Source organism: Galleria mellonella, unplaced genomic scaffold (genome assembly GCF_026898425.1).
Source record: "Galleria mellonella isolate WM207_F2 unplaced genomic scaffold, CSIRO_AGI_GalMel_v1 utg35, whole genome shotgun sequence".
Classification (NCBI taxonomy): domain Eukaryota; kingdom Metazoa; phylum Arthropoda; class Insecta; order Lepidoptera; family Pyralidae; genus Galleria; species Galleria mellonella.
The window spans coordinates 6,168,547-6,186,171 of NW_026442082.1; the positions used below are offsets into that span (position 1 = coordinate 6,168,547).

The 17,625-nt window shown below is 34.1% G+C and overlaps 1 protein-coding gene across 2 annotated transcripts in view; it reads right to left on the bottom strand.

Moving 5' to 3' along the window:
- Positions 1 to 7,190, bottom strand: part of LOC113519588 (octopamine receptor Oamb) — a 206,433-nt gene extending 199,243 nt beyond the window's left edge. For both annotated transcript variants that reach the window (XM_052896906.1, XM_052896905.1), the window contains exon 1: positions 6,269 to 7,190. The gene's annotated coding sequence lies outside the window, so the exon portion shown is untranslated. The remainder of the gene's footprint in view (positions 1 to 6,268) is intronic.
- Between the last annotated feature and the right edge of the window lie 10,435 nt (positions 7,191 to 17,625).

Below are 17,625 nucleotides of genomic sequence, written 5' to 3' on the forward strand. Positions count from 1 at the left end.
AGTTAATTTAATTATGACGAATAGTGGTACAAATCTATTAATGTATGTATGCTGTTAAGTATGTGTATGTTATGTATATATTTAATTGTGTATATATTATATATGTATGTGTATGTATGTATGTATGTTATGTATATATTTAATTGTGTATATATTATATATGTATGTGTATATATGTATGTATGTATTTATATATGTTTGTATATGATAATATTTATATAATAGTGCGCCACCTACTCTTTGTCTTTTTCTCAATGTCCTCTACCCAAAGGTTGTCTGGAAGAGATTGCTTAGCGATAAGGCCGCCTTTTGTATCGCTTCTCATTAATATTTACTGTATTTGTTATTTCTCTTTTTACTTGGTGCAATAAAGTGTAAATAAATAAATAAATAAATAAATAAATAATTAATTAATTGAAATTGTTGATTACTTACTGATTTTAGTCAGAGAGTTATGATGTAATATCTATTTCTGTATATAAGATATTTTTTTAACTTACTGTGTTTATCGTTTCCGACTATTGTTTGACGTCATCCAAAAGCCTTATTCAGTGTGCTTTACGTCGCAGCGTCTCGCCTTTATCGGAAATAACAAACATAGTATGGTCATTAAATTCTCAATGTACACACACACACACACACACACACATATATATATATATATATATATATATATATATATATATATATATATATATATATATATATATATATATATATATATATAAAATAAAATAAAAATTAAATAACTTTTAAAGATAATTCTGTAATAATTTTATCGACACTTGGTCTTACTTTTCGATTAATTTTACGGAAAATTGGTACCATACTTTTTCATACGACATATTATCTAACTACTACTAACTACGCTGCCTCGATGTGGTGCGTTGGGGGATTACTTATAATTAGTATTAGTATTTAAGGAATTTTATATTAACAATTTATTGTTGTATTGTTTTTATATAATAAGAGCTGTTTGTAACGAACTAAATCATTAAATTACCAATGTCTAGGTTTCATGTCGTGATTCTGATTTAATTTTTTGTCACTAGATGTCGTTGTACTTAATACGCGGTATAGTTTTATTCCACGTCTTTCACGTATCAAGATTGTTTTTTTATTTGTGTACATGTGCTATACAAGATCCTGTTTTGTTCTATTTCTTTAAAATATTTATTATATTTCATAATAGTTTACAGCCTCGGCTTCGCTAACATATGTTCAATTTGTTATTTTACATTATTTCGCATACAAATCTTTTTTAACATATCGAAATAATAGTAGAACCAGTATCAAAACCTATAGCATGGTATAGAAGAAGTAAATGGAAAAACTCCCTAATAGGGGCAGTTTTGTATTAAGCAGTGGACTATTAATAGGTATGATTATGATGCAGCAGAAAATGGACAAATGTAGACAGTAGCTCTGTTTCATTACATTTAGATTATCTTGTTTCTACTGTGAAGCAGTTGTGCATGCAAGCCATGGCTGTGTTTCGGTTTGAAGGGTAGGATATAGCAGTGAATTTACAGGGTATAGAGGAATAACACCGGTGTCTTCAGGAATGGCAACGCATGGAGGGTGTCAGCGACAATTCATCAATATACTCCGTTGTGTCCACGGTACCGCTCATGTCTATAGGCGACGGTTACTACTTTCCATCAGGTGGGCCGTCAGCTTGTTTGCTATTCTAAGTCGTATAAAAAAAAATATCCATTTTATTTCATTTTGTAACAATGCTACCAACACACAAATAAACGGTTTCGATTAAAAATTAATTGTCTGAATTGTCATTAATATTGAGTAACACAAAAAAAAACAACGAATTGACAACGCTCCTATTTTCGAAGTCATTATGTACCATCAATTACCTATAGAACACATAGCCACCATTCATTCATCATTCAGATGTCACCGCGCGATGGAAGATCGTGACGGCTTAGTATTATGTGGGAGGTTTTATTACACAAAATCTGTTATTTTAACTTACATTGTCTAGATAATTTCATTAAATTTGTTATCCTCAACTAAATTTGTACTTAATAAGTTATGCTGTGTGGCATTATGGATTATGCCGATAGTATTATATGGGAGGTTTTATTACACAAAATTTGTTATTTTAACTTACATTATCTAGATAATTCCATTAAATTTGTTATCCTCAACTAAATTTGTACTTAATAAGTTATGCTGTGTGGCATTGTGGATTATGCCGATAGTATTAACACGAAAAGAAACAGTATACTCTGTTATGTCCATGGTACTGCTCATGTCTATAGACGACGGTTACCATCAGGTGGGCCGTCAGCTTGTTTGCCATTCTAAGTTGTAAAAAAAAAATGTATATAATAATGTTTTAATGTTTCCAATGTATATTATGTACAATAAAGATTTTACAAAACAATACGATGTATAGTTCAATATCTCAATGTATAGTTATACTCAGTCCCCAACAAGTACAGACGCAGGATGGTCCGTGAATTTGAACCAATTAGGAAATTCTCCCGTCAAAGATTCTCGCATTATGCGGGCTCATCAAGTATTTTTCATGCTACGCTTGAGAAATCCGGGGCAGAGATAAAGTAATCTACGTTGGTATCTATTACGCTTTTAGAAATAACTATGTCATTATTGGTAACTAACTGCCCGCCCCGGCTTTGCGCGAGTTTACTAGTACAGTAAATCTTCTCTCTCACTCACAGATATAGATGACATAAAAAAATTTAAAACTAAACTGTTTGAATACCTGGTAAAGATTCCGATGAAGATAAATGTAATAAATTTCCTTAATATTATAATTTTTGACTTTAAATGTGACATTGTTGATTTTTTTTTTTATATATATAATTTGTTTTTTCTTATTTGTATACATCGATATATGGGGTTGATCATAGAGGACTTATCACAAAATAAATAAATAAATAAAAAAATCATAACCTTAAAGTTGGGTTTTTTTTAAGATACAATCTTTAATTGATTCTATAATTATATACTGCAGAAACTGACTGATTGACAATAAGTATATTCGAATAGCCAATACTCGCTGTTGTTGAATGCGAGCCAATTTACTGCAGCTCAAAGCATCAACGGAGTTTCTTGGTAAAAATAATTAAAAAAAAAATCTGATAGAAAAGGATAAAATTAGCTGGCGTCTGCGTTTGCTATGCAAATTGGAATTTGAAGCGAGTGAAAGCGCATAGATATTGTGTAGAGTCGATAATACAACAGAGGCAGTTGTGTATGGGAACGAGCTATGTTTGTGCTTTTTTTTTTTAATGAGTGAAATTTCGAGTAATTTTTTTTTTTGTACAACTTAGAATGGCAAACAAGCTGACGGCCCACCTGATGGAAAGTGGTAACCGTCGCCTATAGACACGAGCAGTACTATGGACATAACAGAGTATACTGTTTCGTCCATGATACCCCCCATGCGTTGCCATTCCTGAGAACTCATGTGTTAATCCTCTGTACCCAGTAAATTCACGCCATATCCCCCACCCTTCAAACCGAAACACAGCCATGCAAACACAACTGCTTCACGGTTGAAACACGAATGGGACAGAGGTGCCCAAGCAATCGACTTTTGTACAAAGTCTCCCTCTGGTCTTGTACAAAATCTTTGTAAAACACTTGTGACATTCTCAAACGTTTATATCATTATATTAACTTGGAACTCTCATCGTGGAATCGCCTCAGGATATTTGATTTAATTAGGACATAATAATATTTATAAACGGCGAAGAGTTCCTAATGTGATGATGAATTTAAAAAAAAAAGGTATTATAATATTTTCACTGAATTAATACTGTTAATTCTTAGTAATTTAATATGATTTTAAAATTTAGCCAGCAATAGGAATTCCCTTAAAAAATAAAGTGATGAAGGAAAATTTTAGGAGTATTATTGTAGGAACATAAAACTATAATTAATATGATATTTAGTCCCTACAGTTCGCGTTCAGCGGGCCGAGGCGCGCAGTTAGGCTCGTGCTCGCATCACAGTCGCTCATGACTAAGGGTCACGAATTGATTCCGAAACTAGTCGAGCTTTTTCGATCTTATTACACGTAAGTTAAACTGTTAGTTATTAAAATTAAAATATAATTACTATTTATTACTAACAGGATAAAATTGTACCAGAGGGAGGCTTTGTACAAAAGTCGTTAGCTTAGGCATCTCTGTTCTATTCGTGTTTCTACCGAGAAGCAGTTGCGTTTGCATGGTTGTGTTTCGGTTTGAAGGTTGGGATATGGCAATGAATTTACAGGGTACAGAGGAATAACACATGAGTCCTCAGGAATGGCAACGCATGGGGGGTATCATGGGCGGAACAGTATACTCTGTTCGCCCACTTTCCATCAGGTGGGCCGTCAGCTTGTTTGTCTGTACAAGGAAAATAATTATGAAAAAAAAATGTATGAGGGCTGTTAATGAGAGCAATTTATGTTAAAACAATATTTTTTTTTGTACAAATGTTGTCTCTCTGTATATATATTTGTTGCAGTTGTAAATTACTGTACTAAATTGGTTGTGATTTTTACAGTTGTGATCCTAAAGGTGTATCTTCAATTCTAGTATATATTTTATTTTTGGACGTTACCTAAAAGACCATTTTTAAATAGCATAAATGGACCACCATTACATTGATTTTCCCATTTCTCAAATCCTGAAGTAGTGGGCAGAAAGCTTCTATTTATTAGAATAAGTTGTGTACTTAATAGATTTTTTTTTTTAAATAAATGATAATGGAATGCTGCCCGCCTGCGCTATCGGTATACGCTGGCGGGGCACCAGTGAAGGACGACACTCTTAGGTGACGATAAAAGCAGGTCAGTTAGCCCATCGTGACAAATTCCACTAGAATTAACCACGATGGTTTCCAGGGGATACCATGTGGAAGTCGACCTGTTAGGTACACCTTAACTATCTCTAAATACACACTTACTAGCAATGGGTCAAATAAGCCCCATTACTAATAATGCCTTTCCCCCATACTTAATAGAAGTAGTTGATATGGTACATAGACCATGTTAGTCTCATCATCATCACCATATCAGCTGTTAAGTGTCCACTGCTGAACATATGGTAGGTTTATACCATAAGAAGGGTTTTTAGCTATAGTTGCCACGCTTAGCAGGCGGAGCTATTATAGAAAACACGTTGGCATTATTCGTGTTGGATTAAAAAATACCTAAATGTATTTTAGGTGATTTTTAATAGGCTTTAACTTGGACAAAAATCATCATAGAGGCATTTTTAAAAAGCGCAAATTGTAGCTCTAAATGTCTACTTTTTGGGTCTAAACTAGAAAATTTTTAAATATATATGATTAAAGTAAACGTAAAGTAAGTAGTATATATATATATATATATATATATATATATATATATATATATATATATATATATATATATATATATATATATATATATATATTCCTCCTAAATAGGTCATCTTGTTTAATCTCATATATCATATCTATAATTAAAAAAAAATCCCTGCAGCATTAAAAGTTATGATCAGTTTTATGTAGACAGTTGAAATCATATTTCAAAACGACCTGAAAGACCTCGCACATCGCCGTCGTCTTTCAGCCAATAAAGCAAATATTTTAGTTAACTAAAAAGTTAAAAAAATATAAATATTTATTTTATAAAATGTTCACGTTGTATTCTGAGACGCAAGTAGGGTTACCAATTAAGAAAATTAAAAAAAAAAAACTATTCTACACTATTCTAATAATAAAAAAAATACATATTTAAGTCTCAAAAAGACATACGCTTTTGAACAATTTAATTTAAATACCGAATTATACATTAATTTTCTTCTCAGCCGGGGGAAATCAGAAGGTCGAAAATTTTAGACATGCCTGGAAAACTTATGGCGAGTGGTAACCCTAGATTCATGAATAATTTACATAGTAATTTAAGTATTCGTTAATTTTTATTACTAATAAAGTTTAATAGATTCATAAATCAATTTATAATACTAGCTGTATCTCACAGCTTTACCCGCATGAATGAGTACATAAAGTATCCTATATAGTTACTACGTTAGAGTATAACCTACCCATATACCAAACTTAATTCAAATCCATTTAATATTTTTTTCGAGAAAGGGTAAGAAACATCCATCCTTATAAACATTCCAATTTATAAGATTACTAGGATTATTTTCTTGACGGTATCTAATTTTACAATCTTCTCCCACCGCATAGTATCTGTTTTCATTCCTTAATTGCATAAAAAAAAAAACATTTAATTACCTACCTTTATAATCTTCGGTCACTAGTAATGCATGCACAAGTCACTAATTTCACTAAAAAAAAAAAACTCAAATTATTATTTTACAAATAGAAAACACAGTACAAAACACTGGCCACTGAGAACTCAAAAACTAAACTGAATAGCGCACTTTAAAAATATTTTCTATTTATCGTATTTGAATTAAGAACTTGAAGACAATACCGCGCGAGCCACTAATAAAAATTAATATACTTTATTCATTTTTTCCCGCCAAATTGATACGAAAGTTTATGTTCGCGATCGCTCATTAAATAGAGATGTAAAGAAGCGGACCGCTCGCTTCGCTCGCTTTGACTCACTGGCGCCTTGGCATTCTGCACACATGCGCATTGCAATTGTCATATCGCCGAACACTTACTACGTTTCATTACATAGGTACGTACCAATTTACTTTTACCTCCGCTTCAATAGATTTTGCATCTGATTTAATGCCGCAGCTCGCCTTTCATATTGTATTCCGACCTGGCTTCCATTTGGGTTCATCGATAAATAAAAATATATTATATTAATGTATCACGAGTGCCTAATTCTCAGTCTCTTTAATCGCTTGGACATGCATGTTTTTTTTTTTTAATTTAAATTCTAATCGTCTTTATTCAAATATACTTGTTTACAAGCACTTTTTAAATTGTAATTTTTTTTTTAATCTACTGCAGGGCTCGGAAGGTTGTTATCTGTTGAGAGGAGCCCGCAAGAAACTCAACAGTTACTCTTTTAAATTTCTATTAATACATTTATATATTATAAATTCATTTTGATTGATTTTTGTTTTTAACAAATGATAAAGAACATCCATAAAATTATTTTTTAACTATAAGTATTTACGTTTACATCTTTGTAAGGATCACTTACTATTTTCTTTTCTGTATCAACTTCTTGTAAAATTTATTGGACATCAAACTTTAATAATAATAATGATATATAAATAGGTTATATAAATAGAGTATTCCCATACAAATGCTTCGAGAAAAGCGGGTCAACTTTTTCATACAATTTTGCGTGATAACTAAGTTTAAGTTATTTTATTTTTAGTGAGTGCATTGGTAAAAACTGTAAAACTCACCAAAAATATGTATATAAATAAATAAATAACTTCTACGTTTATTTTGTCTTATAATTTTTGCATCTTTTTAATGCGTAAAATCGTATTTTATTTATTTAATAATTAAATATAGATACGTCAAGATACATTATGTGTGTAAGTATGTAGAACACTGATAAAAAACAAGTCAGCTAATTTAACAATTAGCTGACAAAAAGTTGACCCGTTTTTTGAGACTCGTTGCCCTATCTATACTATCTAAGGGTATTAGATACTGACGGAGAAATAAACTTGATAACATTTTGGTCGATTCTGAGGCATCATTTTCTAAAAGTATCTCTAAAATGAATTTTAGATTTAATAGCAACAAAAAAAAAATTATTAAAGTAAACTTAGATTTAAGCATTTATAAATAGTCATTTTTCCATTACCGCCCATTCGAAATGCAATTTCAGCAAAGAAGAACGGGCAAGAAACTCAGCTGTTGCTTTTTTTCAAACAGTTTAATTACATAAATAATAAATTTATGTAAATATAAACTAATGATTTATGTAAATATAAATCAGACAATTTAAAACATATAGTACATATATACATAGATATATATTTATATAAATAGACATCTTAAAATCTTACTTTTTTTCACAGCAAAGTCTTCATTTTAGAAACCAACATAACCTGATTTTTTAATAGGTTTAAACCTAAAATTACGTTTCTAAAATGAAGACTTATTTTTTTTATCCAACCTAGAGTGACAAACAGCGGTGATGGAAAGTGGTTACCGTCGCCTATAGACATGAAAAATACTATGGACATAACAGAGTATACTGTTTCGTCCATGATACCCCCCATACGTTGCCATTCCTGAGGACTCAGGTGTTATTCCTCTGTACCCTGTAAACTCACTGCCATATCCCACCCATCAAACCGAAACACAGCCATGCAAACACAACCGCTTCGTGTTTTATTACAATTTCAGTTCATGACGATCCATAAAACAGTAATTTTGCAAAGTTATCAAATTAAAGTATTAAGTTAAGCATTTCTCTAAAAAAATTACGCCTCAGAATCGGCCCCATTATTATGTTTTTATTTGTCCACAAAATCAGAAAGTAATTGGAACCACAGAAACATTTCAAACTTTGCCATAATACCTTATTAAAATTCCGCCGGAATAGAATCACAGTTGAGAGCTAGTTTGTTAATTTACTTACTTTTATTATATCTTTATCCATAAAGAAGAATGGCCTAAAAACTTAAGATATTTTTGTAACATTTAACTTGATTCTAAACTGTACGTGATAATCTCTATATGGGACCAATACGGAAGGGAATCCTGTCGTGTACAACACGAAAAATTATCGAAATATTTTCAAAATCGGAAACGATATCGCGTAAATATATATATATATATATATATATATATATATATATATATATATATATATATATATATATATAATATATATATATATATATATATATATATATATATATATATATATATATATATATATATATATATATATATGTATATATATTTCCTTCTTTTTTTAACAAATTTGCATACAAAATAGCAACCACGTGATTGTCATATATTTTGGTTTTTCCATTAATAGCATCGTTGCTTCCTAATATGATTTTTTTTACAACACAGGGGCCAAACGAGCATGCGGCTCACCTGATGGTGACTACCGCCACCCATGATCACTCAAAACACCAACGGCATTGCAGATGTGCTGCTGGTCTTTTAAAAATGAATATGCTCTTTTCTTGAAGGTTATATTGTCGTGTTAGTTCGGAAATACTGCTGCTGGAAGTTGATTCCAAAGAGTGGTTGTGCGTGGAGGAAAGTGCCTTGAAAAACGCACGGTGGACGACAGCCACTCGTCCAGATGGTTGGGATGAAACTTTAGTTAATGGCGGGTTGTACAGTGGTGAAAATAAGTTTTTAAAGTATTTTGTCATCATCATTAGTCGCCTCTTACGACACTCACAGAAAAGGAAGTGGTAGCCCATTCTATGCCGCGACCACACGGCTGTGTTGTGTAAAAACCAGTAAATGATAATAATCAGTATACTCATAGTAATTCGTAACTATACGAGTATAGATCAAATTCAAAGCTTATCGTTTCATTAAATCGTCATAGCTACAAATTTGTGATGAAAATTTAAATTAAAACAAAACAGTATACTCTGTTATGTCCATGGTACTGCTCATGTCTATAGGCGACGGTTACCACTTTACATCCGTGGGCCGTCAGCTTGTTTGCCATTCTAAATTGCATAAAAATAAAAAAAAAACCTTAGTTCTCGAGACTGGTAACGCATGAGAGGTATCATGGGCTAAACAGTATACTCTGTTATGTCCATGATACTGTTCATGTCTATAGACGACGGTTACCACTTTCCATCAGGTGGGCCGTCAGCTTGTTTGCCATTCTAAATTGCATAAAAAAAAAGTATAAACTGGTTACAAAAGATTATTTAAATTTACTCTTGCATTAAAAATGACTTTCTTCTAAATGAACCCTGTTTATGAATGATTCGATTCCACTTACATCTAGATTATACTACACAGTACCCACTACCACTTTGCTCGTGACAATAACAGTATTATAAAAAAAAAAAAAAACAAAATGGCGCACGCAAAAGTCAAATTAACCAAATCTATTCGAGTTCGGAGCACAATAATATCAACAAAATCGCAGCGAGGTCAATATTGTAAGTACCTAAACACTTGCATGAAATGGTTTTTACACAAGTCATTGTATTCCGTTCCGTTTCCACAATATAGTATAGTTAATAAATCGACTTCAGAAATAAAGAGACGATCAAATAGGTTGTATTTTTTTATGTTTCATTCAACTTCCAGTAGCAGTATTTTTAAACCGATACGACATCATAACCTTCATGAAAAGAGCATATTCATTTTTCAAAGGCCGGCAGCACACCTGCAATGCCTCTAGTGTTGTGGGTGCTAATGGGTGGCCATAGTTACTTACCATCAGATGAGTCACATGTTCATTTCCCCATTGTGTTATAAAAAAAAGTAAATTGTGCTTTATAACTTTAATTATTTGCTTCGCTTGGAAAACTAGCGCCTTTAAAATTTACAAAATAAATATGAGACAAACACGAAAGTAAATTACAAATAGAATTTTTTTTTATACCACTGAGGTGGCAAACAAGCATACGGCCCACCTGATGGTAAGTGGTTACCGTAGCCTATGAATACCTGCAATACCAGAGGTATTACGCGTGCATTGCCAACCCTGAAGAAACCTCTTTACTGGAGGGTAAGGTTTTGAAGAACCCCATGCTGTAGTCTCTTGGGAAAACCTCGGCAGGGAGCTCATTTCATAACCAGAGTGTTCATGGGAGGAAACATCTGTGAAACCGCATTGTACGCGGCCATTGAGGCTGTAGGACATAAGGATGAACTCTCTGTCGATGGCGATCCGTACTATGGTAGAAAGTGGCTGTGAACATCATATTGAACAATTTCTCTGAGCACAATCCATTGTACAGGCAGTAGAACATGCAGAGGCAAAATCTCTCCTAAGACTTAAAGGTTCAATACCGCTGGTGAGCCTGGGATCATCAACAATTCTTATAGCTTATGCAACTCGTTGCAACGACGAGCTATTCTTCCCCATCGGTTGTCGGTTCTTTGAGCTATGTGACCAGCTCATTGCCACTTTAGCTTGCTTATCTTTCGGGCTATATCGGTGACTTTAGTTCTTTTGCTTTTTCATAGGTAGATACCTCTAACACTTGTATATTGAGTAGGAAGAGACTGTTGATAATACGGAACACCAGACCCATTGCTAGCAATATACCCTGTCAAATCGACCTCCACGTGGTTCCTTCTGGGAACCATCGTGCTGAATTCCAGGTATATTCATCACGATGGGCTAACTGTCTCGCCTTTTCATCCTCACCTATCATCCCTTACCAGCGTATACTGTTAGCGTAGGTGGGGTTACCATTTCATTATCATCCAATTAAAAAAAGACTTGTATATTTCTACGGGGAAGGAGCTGCTCTTGAATGCAAGTAAAATATGATATTATATAATACTGAGAGATAATATCTTAGCTCCCCAGTAATAACAATATTTTTTTTTTGATGGATGAAAATGGTATGGTAACCCTCTCTCTGTCCCATTCGTGTTTCAACCGTGAAGCAGTTGTGTTTGCATGGCTGTGTTTCGGTTTGAAGGGTGGGATATGGCGTGAATTTACAGGGTACAGAGGAATAACACCCGAGTCCTCAGGAATGGCACCGCATGGGGGGTATCATGGGCGAAACAGTATACTCTGTTATGTCCATGACACTGCTCATGTCTATAGGCGACGGTTACCACTTTCTATCAGGTGGGCCGTCAGCTTGTCTGCTATTCTAAGTTGTATAAAAAAAGTCTGTCTCTGTCCACGAAAACAAACAAATATCTGTGGCTTGTTACTAAAAAACCGTGTTTTTATTAGAGAAATCGAATCAATATGTTGCAATCATATAGTATTACTCACATTCGCTAAATACGGTGAAGTAGTAAATCCTTCTTTCCGGATTTGGAATTCAATTATTGTCAGCGCAGACGGACAACTGAATAATTCAGTTTTATTGTTTCAGGATAATTGCTATTTTCCTTTCATTTCAGCCGTTAACTGTCCACTGCTGAACATAAACCTTCCCAGTGGTTTTTCCAATAGTTGGTAGGTAAATTAGCAACCGTAGTTAGGCTTTTTGGAAGCTGCTGCTCATCTTTCTACCTCTGAGTTCTCTTAGTCACCTCTGTTGGAAATACTAGATGTCATGTCGTATACGGAGATTAAAAATATGGCGTGGAATAGATCTGGCTGAAAGAAAATGCATAAAATAGTTGCACCGACAAGAGGAAACTCTCAAATGAAAAGAGAGTCGCCTCTCACGACACACATAGGAAAGAAAGTACCCCTTTCTATGCCTATTCCATACCGGGACCATTAAAATTTTTTTTTTTTATACAACTTAGAATGGAAATCAAGCTGACAGCCCACCTGATGGAAAGTGGTAACCGTCGCCTATAGACATGAGCAGTAACATGGACATAACAGAGTATACTGTTTCGCCCATGATACCCCCCATGCGTTGCCATTCCTGAGGACTCAGGTGTTATTCCTCTGTACCCAGTAAATTCATGCCATATCCCACCCTTCAAACCGAAACACAGCCATGCAAACAACTGCTTTACGACAATTATTATCACAAAAAAAAAACACTGTAAGTCATATTAACATAAAAGTACAAAAAAAATCTTATTACGCCGATACATGTGAGGAGAAACTATAGTTGGATACATAAGTAACACGTTGTAACTACGCTCTCTCAGCAATATGAGGTGTTACCAAATTATCAGTTATTATAGATAGATAGATAGATACTCTTTATTGTTTCCTCCAAAAGATTACAATAGTAAACTTATTATAAACATAAACAATTACAAGAAATAATCACAATGAGAACATTTATTATTATTATTATAATATTATAGCAGTATATAATAAAAAAAAATGTAACGTGAACATAAAGTAAAACAAAAACTGCTTTATCATGGATCCGTTCTATGGTGTGCTCGCTCCTATTCATATCTATAACCGCCGGTTACCACTTTCAATTAGGTGGGCCGTCAGCTTGTTTGCCTTCCCGAGTTGCACAAAAGAAGAAGATGAATTATTCGCAACACGCAGACCCCATCAATTATGTTGATCAACATTAAAACCAATTACAAGATTAAAAGTATGAAGTATGAAGCTGCAAATTATTTTATTTTATTTTATTTTTTATTGTACACACCAATTATAAATAAAAATTTGACAGAGGTAATCAAATGTACAAAGGCGAGCTTAACTCTATAAGCTTCTTCCAGCAACACCCAAAGTGGAAAGGAGCAGCAATGTCAGCGGGTAGAGTAGTGCACAATTTTTTTTTATTCTTTATTGTACACACCAGTTTTAAGAATATGACAGAGGTAATCAAATGTACAAAGGCGAGCTTAACTCTAATAGAGTTTTCTTCCAGCAACACCCAAAGTGGAAACGAGCATCAATGTCAGCGGGTAGAGCGGTGTACAATATTGTGACAATATTTAAACAAACTAGACAAAACTAAATTAATTACATTATATTTAATCCTACAAATACACATATACATATATATAAATATATACCTACGTCTATGCATATAGCACGCCTGTTGTACATCTTCATTTAATGTAGATTATACTACCAGAGGGAGACTTTGTACAAAAGTCGTTTGCATGGACACCTCTGCCCCATTCGTGTTTCTACCGTCAAGCAGTTGTGTTTGCATGGCTGTGTTCCGGTTTGAAGGGTGGGTTATGGCAATGAATTTGTCAGTGAAATACCTGAGTCCTCAGGAATGGCAACGCATGGGAGGGTATCATGGGCAAAATACTATACTCTGTTATGTCCATAGTACTCATGTCTATAGGCGACGGTTACCACTTTCCATCAGGTGAGCCGTCAACTTGATTGCCATTTTAAGTTGCATAAAAAAAAGATTATAACAATGTGATTTTTATGTACAATAAAGTATAAATAAATAAATAATCCCTTGTACCGCTGTAAACCAGAGGACTAATTCCATGGGTACACCGCAAAACGGCGAAGTCCAATTCGGAAAAGTTAATTACCTAAATTAGACGGGCCGAAAATACAAACCAATACTTACTCGTAATTTATGTGAAACACAACTCGAAAATGTACAGTTTGTAAAGTTTTTTTTTTTTATATTTATTTTTACCCTTACTAATATTACAAATGTGAAAGTGTATTTGTTTATTTTTGACTTCTTAGCACCTTAATCTACACTTATAATAAATCTGTAGAGAGGTCAATTCTGTACATGAAATATATTTCCAAAATAACAATCAGGGCGTGATTAGTGATCGATACTGATGCCAAAAATGCAATCAGTAAAATTTTTGTCTGTCTGTCTTGAAACTTGGTACAATTATTCTTCATACTCCTCGCCAGGTTATAGTATACTTTTCATCACGCTACAATCAATAGGAGCAGAGCAGTTAAGGGAAATGTTAAAAATGTCCACTTGTGCGACGCCGGGACGGGCCGCTAGTTCTTAATAAATGTCGTAAAAGGCGACTAAGGGAACTTAATGGTGGACATATGGATAGCAGCGTCCTACTACTGGTGAACCCTTTTCCCCCCAAAGGGGGGTTATAGGAGGTTTATATATAGCAACAGACAGTTTTTTTGATGGATGACAATGGAATGGACCCTGCCTGCGTTATCGGTGTACACTGACGGAACACCACTGAGGGTTAATAAGTGAGATGTAAAGGTAGGTCAGTTAGCCCATCGTGATTGGCTACCTGACCAGGATATCAGCACGATGGTTTTCAGTGTGACCACGTGGCAGTCGACCTGACAAGGTTTTTTTTTTATATACAACTTAGAATGGCAAACAAGCTGACGGCCCACCTGATGGAAAGTGGTAACCGTCGCCTATAGACGTGAGCTGTATTATGGACATAACAGAGTATACTGTTTCGCCCATGATACCCCCCATGCGTTGCCATTCTTGAGGACTCAGGTGTTATTCCTCTGTACCCAGTAAATTCACGCCATATCCCACCCTTCAAACCGAAACACAGCTATGCAAACAACTGTTTCACGGTTGAAACACGAATGGGACAGAGGTACCCAAGTAATCGACTTCTATACAAAGTTTCCCTCTGGTATATTACCAATGTGACTGGTAGTCCACTTTACTAATAATCCCTCCCCCCCAGGAATAGGCAGTTAACGTCTGATATCATGTTGATGATAAACGGGATTGTAACCCTGTCTACGCTATCGGTATACACTGGCGGGGTACTAGTGAATTATAATAGGTGAGGATGAAAGTAGGTCAGTTAGCCCATCCCGACGAAGTCATTAAGTATTAATTCGATAGTTTCCAAGGGGAAACGTGTGGATGTTTATCTGATATTGCTAGCAATAGGGCCCTTAGAGCGCATTACTAGCAATCCTTCCCCCCATATGAGTAGTACTTGGAATGTAAAGGCCATTTTAAAGGCTTTTTTCTCCGGTCCATCAATATCTCCCTGTGAGACGGACAAAAACCAGAGGTAGGTTTTGTACAAAAGTCGTTTGCTTGAGCATCTCTGTCCCATTCGTGTTTCTACCGTGAAGCAGTTGTGTTTGCGTGGCTGTGTTTCGGTTTGAAGGGTGGGATATGGCAATGAATTTACAGGGTACAGAGGAATAACACCTGAGTCCTCAGGAATGGCAATGCATGTGGGGTATCATGGGCGAAATAATATACTCTGTTATGTCCATGGTATTGCTTATGTCTATAGGTGACGGTTACCACTTTCCATCAGGTAAACCGTCAGCTAATTTGCCATTCAAAGCGTCATAGAAAAAATCTTAAATTCGAAACTTTCTATATTATTCTGCCATTCGCGTTACTACAATAAAAAAAAAGATAGTTTTCACTTAGAGACATTAGTGCAGCCCCGGATGCTGCGTCAGCGATAAATCTGCCCCTTGAAAACACATAAAACCATCGAGTCGTATCAACGTGGAGGAGTCGGGAGCTATGTCTTATCAACGGTAATGTGAGGGTGAGTTCAGAAAATATTGCCGACTAGCAACCCGCCCCGGTTTTGCACGATTTTCTTTTAAATACAACCCATATTAGTCGTTGATAATGGTGTTTACTTACTACAAATGAAAGATTTTTTTGAGACCGTTATTTTTTTAATTTTTCCATAATAAATAAAAAAATCAAATCTAGCCTCCCGAGGCCATGAATCTTTTCAAAGAGATTTCACGCCGGCTGGTAGAAACCTCTGGCGACCAGAAGGCTGGCCTATACTTTGGTCAACGCATTTCCATAGCTATTCAGCGTGGAAATGCAGCAAGTCTGCTAAGTACCCTACCAGCTGGCAGTGATCTTAAGAATTTTTTTTATCTTAAACTATTTAAATTTATTCCATTAGAAACATTTATTTAGATAGGTATCATGTATAAATATATTAATCTAGCCTTTATATAATATTAGATTAGATTGGTCATTACCCGCGATCTCGATTAACTAAAATAGAAATTGTCTTTTGTAAATTTTAACGCGATTTGTTTTTTTTTTCTTCTCCATAACAAATCCATCAAACTGCCAAGGGACAACAAATAACAAGGGGAAAATTACTGGCTTTAACAAATTTATGACATATAGTGACATATAATATAAGAAAATAAGAAAAATAATATAAATTATACATGTTACATATAACAAAACTACATGATAATGAAGATTATACAATTATATAATAACATTACTATTTTATTTTGAATTTAGAATAAAAAGAAAAACATATAAAATAAACAAAATGAATGTAGCAGTGTTTGTGCAAAGGACCTAACTCGGCACTCAGCATATGTCGCAGTTTCAAGTCTGAAGCTACGACACTGATTTTCAGTAGGCCCTAAATACATAACTCAAGGCCACATGTGTGTAAGAGATGTTATGTATAAATATATAAGAAAAATATATAAAACAGTTATAAATATATAAGATAAACACGGGAATAAAGATAAGAGATATACATTAGAAATAGATCCAACGATGAGTCACATGAGAAGGATACAAGTAGTGGCTTATAATGTACAGCACCTATTCCTGCAAGCTGTAAGTCATATGGCTTTAAGAAGAAAAGGAAAGTGTAGCCCGCAAAAGGTAATTGTTATGATGACATTTGTTTCTTCAATAATATCATTATATTTTTAAATTTGAAGGAGTTCATATATTATATTTATGACTATATCTTCCACTTTGCGCTTGTAAAAATGGATTAAAATAATAAAAAAAGGGATAGAGAATGATCTTGCTCTCTTAAACAAATGGCAAACAAATCCATTAATAATATCGTTATCGTTAACAAATCCATAAGTTGGTATGAGAAATAAGGTATTACTATCTCATTCTACCTCACGGACTCTAGTAACTACGATCCCGTCAGTTGCCATTAATCTAGAAGTCCAAATTCTAAGAACACAATATTAATAAATAAACTGTTTAACAGTTTCCATATTTAAAGCATCTGCAGGACATACCGCATACGCTGCAGCGGAGCTGGTAACCTGCCAGGTCTCTGCCTAATGCCATAAACATACGGCTGTACGTAAATAAAACATAAAACAATGAATTTAACAAGTATAATACGTATAGAAACAAATTAAATGATCCCTCA